Source organism: Anopheles arabiensis, chromosome 3 (assembly GCF_016920715.1).
Source record: "Anopheles arabiensis isolate DONGOLA chromosome 3, AaraD3, whole genome shotgun sequence".
Taxonomy (NCBI): Eukaryota; Metazoa; Arthropoda; class Insecta; order Diptera; family Culicidae; genus Anopheles; species Anopheles arabiensis.
In genome coordinates this window covers 146,030-158,816 of record NC_053518.1, presented here as the reverse complement: position 1 = coordinate 158,816, position 12,787 = coordinate 146,030, and the positions used below count along the sequence as shown (strand labels likewise).

The 12,787-nt window shown below is 41.4% G+C and overlaps 1 protein-coding gene across 14 annotated transcripts in view; it reads right to left on the bottom strand.

Annotated features, from left to right (window-relative positions):
• LOC120899936 overlaps nucleotides 1-12,525 on the bottom strand; it is a 59,386-nt gene extending 46,861 nt beyond the window's left edge. For 4 of the 14 annotated variants that reach the window (XM_040306314.1, XM_040306309.1, XM_040306323.1 and 1 more), the window contains exon 1: nucleotides 11,389-12,525. The gene's annotated coding sequence lies outside the window, so the exon portion shown is untranslated. Of the gene's footprint in view, nucleotides 1-6,257; nucleotides 6,547-6,625; nucleotides 6,799-6,877; nucleotides 8,697-11,388 lie in introns of those variants that run through there. The other 10 variants (XM_040306311.1, XM_040306321.1, XM_040306312.1 and 7 more) reach the window with 10 other exon arrangements.
• Nucleotides 12,526-12,787: the final 262 nt, after the last annotated feature.

The window sequence follows — 12,787 nt, the reverse complement described above, 5'->3', positions numbered from 1 at the left end:
TAAAAATGTCCAACAAGGGGATTTTGGGGGGGCATGTTGAGGACTTTTTTGTGTGTTTGTTTTCATCGTGTAGGGGTCAACACGAAAAAAAGAAAATTGTCAAGCCGTGTTAACCCTTTTATTTGATAAGCCATCCACGGCATTAGGTTGATGAAAGAATAACCCAACCATTCCCGTTACAATTGTTATTTTGCATGTTCTTTTAAACAGTAAATTTAAGAATCGCCTAAAGACAGTCGACGATGCTCCTTAACAAGATGGCAGAACGTTGTTCTGTTAATATTTGGGGCGGGTCGAAGGTATAGGAGCTCCAGTGTTTGTCTTTCTATCCGCGAGATACTGAACACACTACCAAGCGACGGATTGACATCATCGCAACGGCGAACCAATCATGAACACGTGCTGAAACATGGAGGCCTCCTCCTCGGATAGCTTCTACACAATGCGTTGCGTGTTCGCACAAGGTGAAGCAATTACGTGAAACATCTTACGGACACAGTTACAACGAACAATGAACGATAAAAGTAAAAACTTAGGCGGCGGTCTGGGACCAATCGAACACGACATCCGACTCGAACAAACCCATATAATCATATGGAGGTGCACTGTCAGACACAAACAAACAAATAAGACAAACGTCGAGTCGAACGTGTCAGATGATTCTATCTGTGATGTTCGATACCCACCTGTGCTGTGAATACCTTGGCTGTCAAACGCTTCACAGCTACAGTAGATAAAATTCAATCCGGGACATTTTCAAGTTTGTTTACGTAGTTTGTCTCTTTTTCTACTTAAAATCGCGTCCAAAACATTTAAAATAGCTATCAATAATGATTTTAATGCTTCACAATCAATTATAACATGAAATATACAGGTTTGAAACGTATAAAACTATTACGTGTACATAATACACGTGTATGCACTGTATGTGTTTTGGTATGGACGTTTGTATGCATTTTTAAATTGAATGATTTTTATATTATTTTTGATGTGTATAAGTAGTGTTGGAAACATTTGTAAGGTTCCAACATCTGTCAGACCAGGCGATGTTTTGATCCGGTTCAAAACATATAAAAAGGGAGAAAAACCGCGAAATCGGCCCTTAACGGCAAAGCGAGCAAGTGTACAAACGATTATAAGAGAGAGAATAAAAAATACTAATTTTTTGGCACTGCGTTGAAGTAGCCTAAAGAATTTAATTCTCTCACTTTTTTACACGGGAAACAAACGTTTTCCAACAAGTAGTAAATTATTTATTGAATCTTCCCTCTGCAGATAGATATTCATTAAACTATGAAAATGCTTCATGTTAGAGATGAAAAAATAGGCGTATTGCAGTGCATCATGACAGCTCTATAAGACATCGAACAGCTGACAGAGCACCTATCGAACAGAGTCGTGTTTGTTTGTCTCGTTCGATTGGTCTCAGAGCACCGCCTTACCCGGCGCTCTAGCAGCAATCGAACACGACATCGAACATCAAAAATGTTAGCTTCCCTAAGTTATGCTTTTTCAAGTTCTTGGAATAGTTCAACCACACCTTCACCATTAAAAATACACACCTTCACCATTAAAAAGAAACGTAAAATCGCCCTGGGACGGTTATAAATACAATTATTGTTTGCCATTTCAGTTTCAATGCCCGTTCAATAGTTGTAATCATCATACCACAAAACTTATAATGCCATTATACCATGCCGCATAAAAACAGCTGCTCCACTAACGACCTGCTTGCTGCTTCACTGATAATCCAAGTGAATATTAAGGACATCGATCGAGAGGACCCTTATGAAAACGCTTTCTTGGAAAGAAGGGCGATCTCGCTTTTACCGAAGACATAAATCCTCTTTATTTTTCATTTTGCTTTAAGGTTTATGGCGTTTCTTAACTTGAATGGCTTGAATGACTTCTGTACACTTTAGTTTCAGTGTAGTGTCCTCCGGTACTAAGCCCTCTTAAAGCATTTTTTGCTTGAAGGCACAGTATAAAAATCCATCCTAGTTCTAGAACATTACTATTAGCGATGCTGTGCCCGCGTTGCCTTGTGCTCTCGAGGATGTATTGTGACCACCCGTGATAGGACGTGATAGGGCACGGATTTTGCAAAGTGGTCAAGTACGGTACTGCCCATGCAGTAGTGCCTGTGTAGTGATACATTGTGTGACACAAATCCATGAAATTTTGCTTTTGTTTGTTGCGTGCTAAAGCACTCTATCGATTTTGATCCTCATTCTACTTCGATTGTGGTGAGGAATCCTCGAATTAAAATTGCTGCTTCACGCTCGAGTTCAATTATTTCCTGTCTATTTCTTTCTCGGTGTTTCCGCCCAAATTAACAGAAAAACGAAATGCTAGCTCGTCGAGTGGTGGACACGTGAATGCCGGTGCATAACTGATTTATGCAACCGCAGAACGGTGGGATGGGGAGTGAGAGTGTAACGAACACAAAGAGCAACTTTCGATCAAATGCAACTCATTGTATGTTTGTGTGTGTTAGTGCTCGACGCTTGATGCAAAATTGAACACAGTACAAAGGGAGCAAAATTCGCTTCACTCAATGATAAGCAAAATGGCACGTTCCAGCACGATCTACGACGGAATGGTGTGTGGTCTTCTCCCTTATGACGAACGTGAGCAATCAATCAGACCGATGTGAACTGCCGCGCGATGTTAGTTGGCTCGTGCTAGTCGTTTGTTATGCGTGCATGTTTGGTCTGTTGTTTCTGGAATGGAATGGCACACTCTTCTACCTCCTGGCTGGTGCCTCTTTATGTTACACATTGATGTTTCATCGCATGAAGTATGTGTGTGTCCTTTTACGATTTATTGTGATTCCGAATCGATTTGCAACATATTTTGATTTATTTTATCGAATTGCATTGAAAGGCTTATGACGGAGCTTTGGGTTGAGTTGGAATTAAAATTGCATTTTAGTAATGCAATTACAGGCCCATATTTTACATTGTGAACGTATGATATTTTATATAAGTGCCTTGGAATTCTTTGGGTTGAGTTGGAATTAAAATTGCATAGTAGTAATTCAATTAAAGGCGCATATTGTACATTGTGAACGTATGATATTTTATATCAATAGGCGTATATATATAAACATAAAATGCTTCTTAAATTGTCTTTCAGAAGCAAATTATCATGCAAAAGCATTTCGAATTGTTTTTATCTAATTGTTTAAGTACTCACAGCGAACGAATCATTCTGTCATCATTCTCTTCCGTTTTGAGAAAACGTTTTGCTTTTGCACATACGTCAACATTCCAATCCATTCTTTTGCTGTAACCTTTCCACATTAATACCCGCAGTCGCGCAAATATTATGCAATTATTTAACAAACCACTTTGCATGACAACGCACCCAAACGAACGTATCCAAACGACGTATCCAATCGAAAACAATCGCTAAGATAGGACTTCGCTGTGTGCGGCATCGTGTATCGCATAATCGAAACCATTGTCAACGTCATGATTTACCAACCCTTTCAAGATACTGACATTTTTTCTCACGGAACTAGACACACGCTAGCACATGACGATATTCCTGATGGTTGGTATCAAGAAGCCCGAGGGAGCTACACGCCTGAGCTTCTAACGTCCTTTGCGGTCAATGACATTCCAGGATGGAAAAAAGTAGTTGCTGGTGCTGCTGCATCTCATAGGTTTTGTAGCGACTGTCGCGAATGATTCGTACCATGCTCCCTTTGAACTTTTTTCCTCTGCTCATGGCATGCAAACACTGCGTCACACTACGTACAAAAAAGATGTTTACACGATTGTTGGAATGTAAACAAAGGCATAAAGAAAAATTCCCATTCCCGCGTAACGAGCGCGCAGGAATGACTCATCTACTTTAAAAAGAGCAATGGGAAGAGACAGAAAAAGGCTCAATTGTCACGTGCCACACCACTAGTATTCAATTATTTTGCCGACAGTTAATGAACGGACGGCAACAAAATGTACGTGCAACTACGGCGATGTACGACGATGCTGACGCACCATAACGCACATGGCTGCGTTTAAGAACTGCAACAATTGAAGCCAGACACAAGATAGGGCTGACAGTATTAAAAACCCGGCTCAATCGAAGCCATGAACCGAGTTGGCTGAAATAACGGACATGAGCACACCGAGAGTTGCGATACAACATCAGATTGCGATAGTGCAACGTTTCGGTATTAATAGTGGAAAGTGGAGGAAAACAATAAAAAGCTGCATAGCTGGAGTATTCAAAGAAAAAAAGAAGCAGCTTAACCTCCCTTTGGATCGTTCTAACTTCGTCCTGATGCCGACAACAGATGCAACAGATAACGACGCTGGCTGGAAGAAGCTCCCCGTCTGCATTTCAATGCATTCCAGCGGTGACTTAAATTTTTAATCATGCACACCACGTTCTCTCTGCCCACGACGTTGACGTTGCGTGACGAAACGTACTCTTGTTGCAAATTGGCACCACACGAAAACCACCATGATGCGTAAAATAACCCATAAAACTAATATTTGAAAACCATTTGAACGACGTCACAAAAGTTTCAGAAAATATAATAACAGAAAAGATACCACAGTACCATACTGTGCAAGGGAAGTAAAAATTGCTCCTGTTTTATTTCCTGAATGTTTTATTTCCGGAAAAAAGTCCTGTAGAAAGTGTCCCAAAGACTTCGCGCGTTAGGTCTTTACGCAACAGAATTCTGTAAAAGGAAAGTCGATTGACATCATCGTCGTCATTCTGACATGTGGGACTGTGACATGTATAGGGATCGTAATTTGATATACCATAACGCAACGAAGCTCGTTAGTGTGTAGATTATAGTGCGCACAATAATAGGTAACAAACGGTACACTTTTAAATCCCACTACCAAGCATATGCGAGATCTAATATGGTATGAGGAATTGTGTTCACTACGATTTTGTGTTACATCTACACTGTGGATGAATTCTGGTTATTGCATCTACACTGTGGATGAATTCTGGTTATTGCATCTACACTGGGGATGAATACTGGTTATTTGGGAAATTTATGACAAAGCGGGTATTTCACACAAACATACGTACAAGTTTCGCACTGTGACATCATTTCGTTCCAATTAGTGTAACATGGCATAGAGGTAGAGAGAGTACAGGATTTATGATTTATTTATTTATTTATTTATTTTTAATCTCAAAGGTAGGATTAGATTCGAATACCTGTTCGAAAACATGTCTAAACAAGGGCGTGTGTTTTATTCATCCCAATGAGCATTAAATAGATCAGGTGGTCTCGTCCCATAAAGTTCCATATTTGAAGTTCCATAAAGTTCCATATTTTTCAAAGAATATGTACAGAGTTCAACTTGTTTCGGCAGATTTGCTGTCAGCCAATAGTTCGGCATGTTTCATTATTAAGAGAACCAGAGCAGTAAACCAATCAATGTGTGGTTTTTATGAAAGATTCTAGGGTTGCAGAATTTATTCTAGCCCACTTGGAATTTTAAATTCATGAAAAACAAATAATTATTCACTTTAAATGCTGCCGAAAATAGGTACATGGTAAATGTTGATTTTTGACACATCAATGTTGTGGGCTCCTGCCGAAACTTGAAACAATAACACACTTTTGATTATGCTGCGAGACACGCGCGCGTATAGTGGACTTTGAAGATTATACCCACTAATTGTAAGATGATAGGACTTATTGGCACCCTATCGGATTCATTAATGAAGTTCGAAAACACTCAATCATCCACTCGAGTTTTATGTACAAATACTACTGTCATTTTTTATACCTAAATATCTTTAAGATGATTTCGTCCTTCTCGAACCTTTGAAGGTGAAAGTGGAGGGACCATCATCACCAGCTTCTTCTTAAAAATCGGTAGTTTTAGGGTGGTCATCTGTGAATCGGTAGGCATATAAAAATCGGTAGGAATACAGATCAATCGGTATTTCTGGTCACTCTGCGTACCGTTCCGTCAAACTCTCCATACTAAAAGGAACGGTACGGTACGCTATAATCTATTCCAAAAGTTTTCTAGCTTCAAATATTCTTCTAAAGTCATATAGATTGAATTGACAGTCGAGATGACATGGCGATGTATTAGTGTCAGTTGAACTAATTGCTGTGCATTCAATTTACGTAACTAAAAGCCATACATCATAAATGTATGACATTAAAAGAAGTATTTTTTTAATAGCTACATAAAATACGTTAAATTAGACATTTTTTCACCAATAAAAATACAAATTCCCTTATAAAATGTATAACCTACCCGGGTAGGTGGTCATAAAGATGAGGGTGTATGTTTGATCAAAGAAACGAAGGTTAACGATATCTCGTTCGAATCACCGCTAGTCTGAAGGTTTTTTATTGGTCGTCTCGTTTGAAAGATGATTTTTCTCTCAGTCCCATCTTCCACAGTTCTCTACATTTTGCATGACATCATCGACGTCGTCACCGCTTGCAAAGACGTGTGTTACGTTCATAATAATTGTGGTACCCCAGTCTATGGGAGCTATGGAGTGAGAGGAGCGGGTCCATGCTAACCATTAGGCTAAGAACTGTGAAAGTAAATACGTGAGAGAAAAAACAACAACACACATACAGTTTTGGGACACTGAAAGAAACGTAACATGTTACCTTCGACCCGGGCAACCCAAAGTTAGGTTTTGAGTGTCCTCGTTTTTTATTCGTTTTGTTGAAATAATTTGCTGAGGGTGTACATTCCAAGCTGTTGTTAAGTTGATAGATACCTTCCACCGAACCGAATGCTTGCATGTTTTGCCCTTCGTTCCAAGGTGACCAATTGGTGACTGCAAGAAGAAAAAAAATGACCACTTTTGACATCATTCATCTCGTACCCAACATGCGTACGTCAAATAGTTTTCCAACCTTATTCTCTTTCACCTCTTCAAATAAAGCAGTTTGAAATGTAGATTGTCCAATGTTCAAGCACCATGATTCATTTATTGAACTACCACGTTGCGAAAAAGACAAACAACAGTGCGGATATAAAACCTTTTATCTGATCCAGCCAGGTACGGCGTCGGTGGAGGGGAATAAAAAACTGGTCCATTCCCAATGGCACTCCGCGCTGTACAAGGAAGGAATCTCGATCACCAGGGTTCGGGTTGATTGTTATTGTTTCTTGCACGCCTGGCGAATATTGAACGCACCGAACGCAATTGCCCGCAGGGGCGTTCGTAAGTAATAAACAGTCGTGAGATCGCGACTGTGAGAGGTCGCGCTGATACACCCGAACCAACATTACAACCTCACAACGGTGCCGGCAGGTCAACAGCGCACGATCCTTGTTTTGAGCTTTGGTGTTTTATTATGTTTGCCTTCAGGTGAAGTTTCTGCGTTGCGATTAAGCCCAAGCCCGTGCCTATATCCGTCGTGTATATTAGCTTCGGAACACAAGGGGTCATGGATTGCTTGAATGCAGCAAACGCCTCCCAGAGCGTTTTTCGACACCATTTCTTGGTGGGAAGAGAAACAGTTTAGATTCAACTTTGGAATCAACCCAACACCCAACCGTGCTTAGGGATCTTGAAAATGAGCATAATATCTTGCTGTCATGCCCCTTCATTCTGAAAAAGCTCTGTCTCTCCAGAAAAAACGAAAAAAAAAATTATGAATTACTTTTATCTAAACTCTCAAAGTGCTCTCCTATTTTATACTACAGTTTAGCTCTAATTGTGCAATTGGGATCATCAATCATACCAAATGGATGACAGGGTTCAGGTTTTAACATCCTTCGCATAAACATCCCATCAACCATCTAACACGGAGTCACGGCATCCTCACCCACCAGGCTAAGGGGTTTATTCCAGTATTTACTGCATTCTTTATCGGATAACATTTTCAAGCTCCATCACCACCATCTTTCGCCTCCGTTCGCTTGACCGCCACGCTCTAATTGTGATAAATTATGTGTGCAAGAAAATACTTCGAATGTTTATCATCATTATGTTTGCGCGTTACTTATTATGTTCTGGGGCTGGTTGGGTGATACCACCGTGTAGCATCGTATCTCGTTCTGGTGCTTTTCGATATCATATTTGTAGGGATTTTTGGAAGAGAATGTTATAAACAAATATTGTAATGTATATGACTGGCATTGTTAATTTCGAACAATCAGAGTTGGTTCAATCAAATAGCATGCGTCGGCTACGGTCTAATGAAGGTAAGCTGCTAGACATATTTTACCTATTTCGCTTTATTTTCGTTTAAAATATCCCCCACAGGAGCACAGGTTTGCTAACGTAAAATGTAACGCCGCTGCCTCCAGTGCCGACTAACCGATTGTAACCAGTGGCGGATCAAGGGTATCGGGGGTCCTAGGCGGAACGACGAGTTGAGGCCCTCTGTAAATGGTAAATGTTGTTGGGGGGGGTGTAGCGGCACTAAAGTTGCTGTTGGGAGATTGAACAGTAAACTTGAAATGCCGTCGGGGCCCCCTTCGATCATCAGTCGCAAACTCTTCATTTTTTGCTGACGGGGGGATTGTAAGTTTATCTTAAACATGAATTTTTCACAAATATTTTGCACATCGCCTTCCTATTATTCTGGTAAACTTTTATTTATTCGAATTACTTCTGCCCCTGTCCATGAGCACCACACACTTGGTGAATTGGCAAAAATGCGCAAAAACTCATAAACGGAAAATTGCGCTTCATCAATAAACAAACGTTGGCACAAGGGTGGAATGTAATCCCTATAAAACTATCAGTCGTTCCAACCAGCCAAACAGCCTACACTCTTGTGCTTCAAAACTCACTTTCTAGCTCGCTGACGACGCAAATTCCTTTCTCATGTTCGATTACTTCTCAAATTGAAAGAGGTCTTGCACGTCCATGAGGAGAAGCAAGAAACAAAAAACGAATTCATGCAAACATTTTGTTAATAAACCGTATTGCTGTCTAGAGTCTCTGCTATGTCTAACGACTACCTTTGACAACCCGCATGGACTCTCAGGCACGTCCTCTAGTGAACGGTTGTAATCGAAGCTTAGTCCTAATCGAATTCACCTCGTACATTGCAAAACATTTACCTACATCTCAGCCGTATCGGAAATCGTTAATGATGAACAACATCTTAAATGATGCTGCTGCTGCGGTGTACGTCCATCGCAAGCCGCTGGTCTCTAAGGTCAGCGCATCTTATTCAACAAACTCGACTATTGTGATTCCTGTTCGACATCGAGGGGTTGACGGTAGCCGGCACGAAGATGATGTGTGTTATTAAATTGACCTTTTTTGGTACCTTATACTCGTTTCGGTCATGTAACAACCAGCAGTAGACCGGCATACCTTCGGTAACAGTCATCTGTCGCCCGGACGGCATATATCCATGTTGCCAAATCAATCACGAATACACACACACACACACACTAAATAAAGACGAACAAAAGTGACTACTAAGATGCGTGGGTCAACGTTGAGAAAGGATTACTGTTTCCTTCTCCATTTTGTAGATCACACGTAGCATGATGCCGAACATTACGCGCAAGTTCAGAATTATTTGACACAGAACACAAAAGAGCAACGAATTCGAATTAAATTAAAACCAATTAAGCAGATTGAGACGGAGAACCTGCGTACTTCCAGTTACAGTTGCAGTCGTGCACACAAGGGCAGCGACTCCGGCGCTAAAAACACCGATTATTTGGAACGATAAATTAATACGGTCGGCCACAGTGGTTTCCCTCCCCTTTAGTTTTGTGATACATGCTGGAAAGATGAACCGATTGCGTGGCCTTTTATGTTCTCCTTGCCACTTATCTGTACCGCCGGAGAGATCTTGGCGATCTTCGCGAGATGCTAATGTCGACTGGGAACTAACGGAACCCGTTTCCCGTGGTGAGAACGCAACCGATTAGCAAATGACGAATTAGAGACACAGTTTGCGTGCATTCAGCACAACGACGACTGATTAGCGTGTAGCGCGCGATACGTGATCACTCTGCTGACATCAGTAGTCACGTGTGAGCCGCATTCTCAGGAGTTTCACATTCGTTTATGTTTTGCGTAGCCCCTCCGCTCCCCCTTCGTATCGTTATATATTATTCGTATAATACAACATATTATTATTTTAAAAAAAAACCCTTCCTTTAGCGGCACTTGCTGTGGTCGGAGGGGCTGTTGCGGTACCGCTGCGCATTGTGCCTGCTCAATGTCAACCTTCGTTGTGGTCGTCGACTGTGCCTCACCGTCGTAACTCCAGGCAATTGTGGTGGTGTTCGCGGTCGAGGCTGGAGTGTTGTTGTTGTTTGTTCGGATTATGTATTAGATTTCGGTTCGCTACATGCTCCGCTGCTGTAGTGGATCCCGATCTCGATCACAATGCAAACATTATTGGAAACTAGAGGGGAAGCTTTAATCGACCGCAGATCACAGGAAATGAAGCATCGTAGTGGAAGTGTAGCGAATTTTATTTTCAACTCTGTTCAAAGCCTATCAATTTTTCTCAAATATCTTTGTGGTGGAAGACTCTTCTCATCGTTTGATGTAGAATATTGATTTTGTTTAAATTTTAGTAACGCTCTGCAGAGCACGATTCAGCAATTCATGAGCTCAAAATAAAAATACGCAGTAAAGAGCTAAAGACACATCATCGTGATGCAAACCCGTGCGCCTCATGTAGATGATTTATTTTCTATTCCATCTCGCCAGCCCCTCTACCAGATGTTCATTATTCAGTTAACAGCTCGTGGGTCCTCCACCACCCTGTTAGGCCTCTGTCTGACTCAGTCCATGATGTCGGGACCATGAGTGATGTAAAACCGAGATTGAAGCTCAATAACGGATAGAGAAGTCTCTGGACTGGATCGGGAATCGGTCAATAAATAAATTAACCACTGTTGCCGTCAGCGCACACTGGTGCTGCTACCGAGAGCGCATCTACACGCGAATGAAACTTTTCACCTTCGCCGTTTCGAAGGCAAATAAGGTATTATGGCCCTTCTTCAACCCCATCTCCTCCTGACTTCCTGGAACCATATTTTATTTCTCTCCCTTAGGGCGATCAGGAGGGCAAGATGACCAAAATACCGTTTTAATTCTCCTGCAATGCACGCCTGCTCGTAAAGCTTCCGAGGAGACTCTAGACCAGGGGTCTCCAAACTACGGCCCGCGGGCCGCATGCCGCGCATGGCCGCATGGCCCTCGGGAGCCTATTATGCGGCCCTTGGCGGCTTTGTTAAGGTTAAAAGAAATGTTGTTGTTGTATACAGTACTTTAACACTTGGTGTAAGATCTGGCGGTTTACACTCGACGATCGGATACTGTTAGGATACGGGCACGGAACAATTATCCCAAAAAGGAAAGAAATTATGGATTTTTTTAGGTAGTTTGTGAATAACTAAGTTTTCCGGGCCAGCTAATATCTCATATATTTACCTTGAGTGGGCTTTGCTCGAAAAGATTTCAATTCCTACTTCCAATCTCAGCTTCAAAAAAAATTCAATAGCACTATACTATTTGAATACAGCTGCGACAACATATCCTTTATTCTCTGCCCTAACAACACACCCAAAGGGCAATTTATTTCCACCACACTTGGCTCACGTCACTCACACAAACTTTAAACGAAAATATTTTTCGCATTCTTTTTACTCTATACCGAACTCTTCTCTTTACCACTCATACACCATCAACACTGGAAGTCCTGACAGGCTGGCTGGCTGGCTGGCTGTGGTGTGGACCACCACGTATCACCACCCTTATCACCTTGGCCCCTGTGTCCGAAGTGGGAACACGAGTGGGCCGTGAAATATATGGCACTTCGGGGAGAACACTAACAATGAATTTTCGCTATTTATTCATTTCAAACTGTGATTGAATCTTTTTGTATGCTGTGGCGCGAATGCGCATAGACAGCGCATCGAACAGTATTTCACTTGTCACAATGAACAACGACGGACGCACGACAAGCACTCGAGCAGGAAATTTTATTCCCTTTGCTCTTGGCACGATCTTTTTGGTTTTGTTTTAGAAACGGCGTTGATCCGAAAAAATAAATCGTAACATAAAATGTTGTTAGTGATCAACACACACACTCTTGGTGATGATACAATCAGACGCTTTGTTTTGTTTTCGAAAGAAACGCAATCGATTTGCTTTGGGTTTGGTTTTCTGCTTCCAGAAGAGTAGTTACTCTTCACACAATTAGCTATTCCCAACTTCACACTGGCCCAATTATCTCTAAATAATCCAAAAGAGAAACAAAAAATGCACACGGGGAATGATCGTTAGAATAATACTTCAATCAATTTATCACTTTCTCACGTTTTACCATACTTTTTCTGTCAAATAGAAACCGATGATTATATTGATAATGCTGCGATTTTTACAACCGTGATAGTATCAATTAAAAAAAGCTGGATTCAATTACGCAAACAAACCCACAAACTTCACTTTGCACAAACACATCAAGAAAAACTTGAAATTCGACAACACAACTGAAAAGTAGTTTTGGAAGCCAGTCACGGGCAACGAGCGCTTACAAAATCGAAACTTGTCCGAAGCACTAGGCGGTCACACTAAGAGTGAATGGGGATGCTTTTTTCCGGTACGTGTTTTGGAGCGCCTTGGAAGCTGCAATGTTGTTGTTTGTTGGGGTCCGAGGGAGTGAGAGAGTTAGGGTTTCTTGTGTGAGCGAAAAATGGAATGGAGCGAAAATGTGAGCTAGAGAAATTGTATGCTGAGGGGAGCATGAATAGCACGCGAGAGTGGCATGCAGCGTTGGCATACAATGAACATAGTGCAGTGCATTTTAATGAGTTTGCTTTGAAGCAAC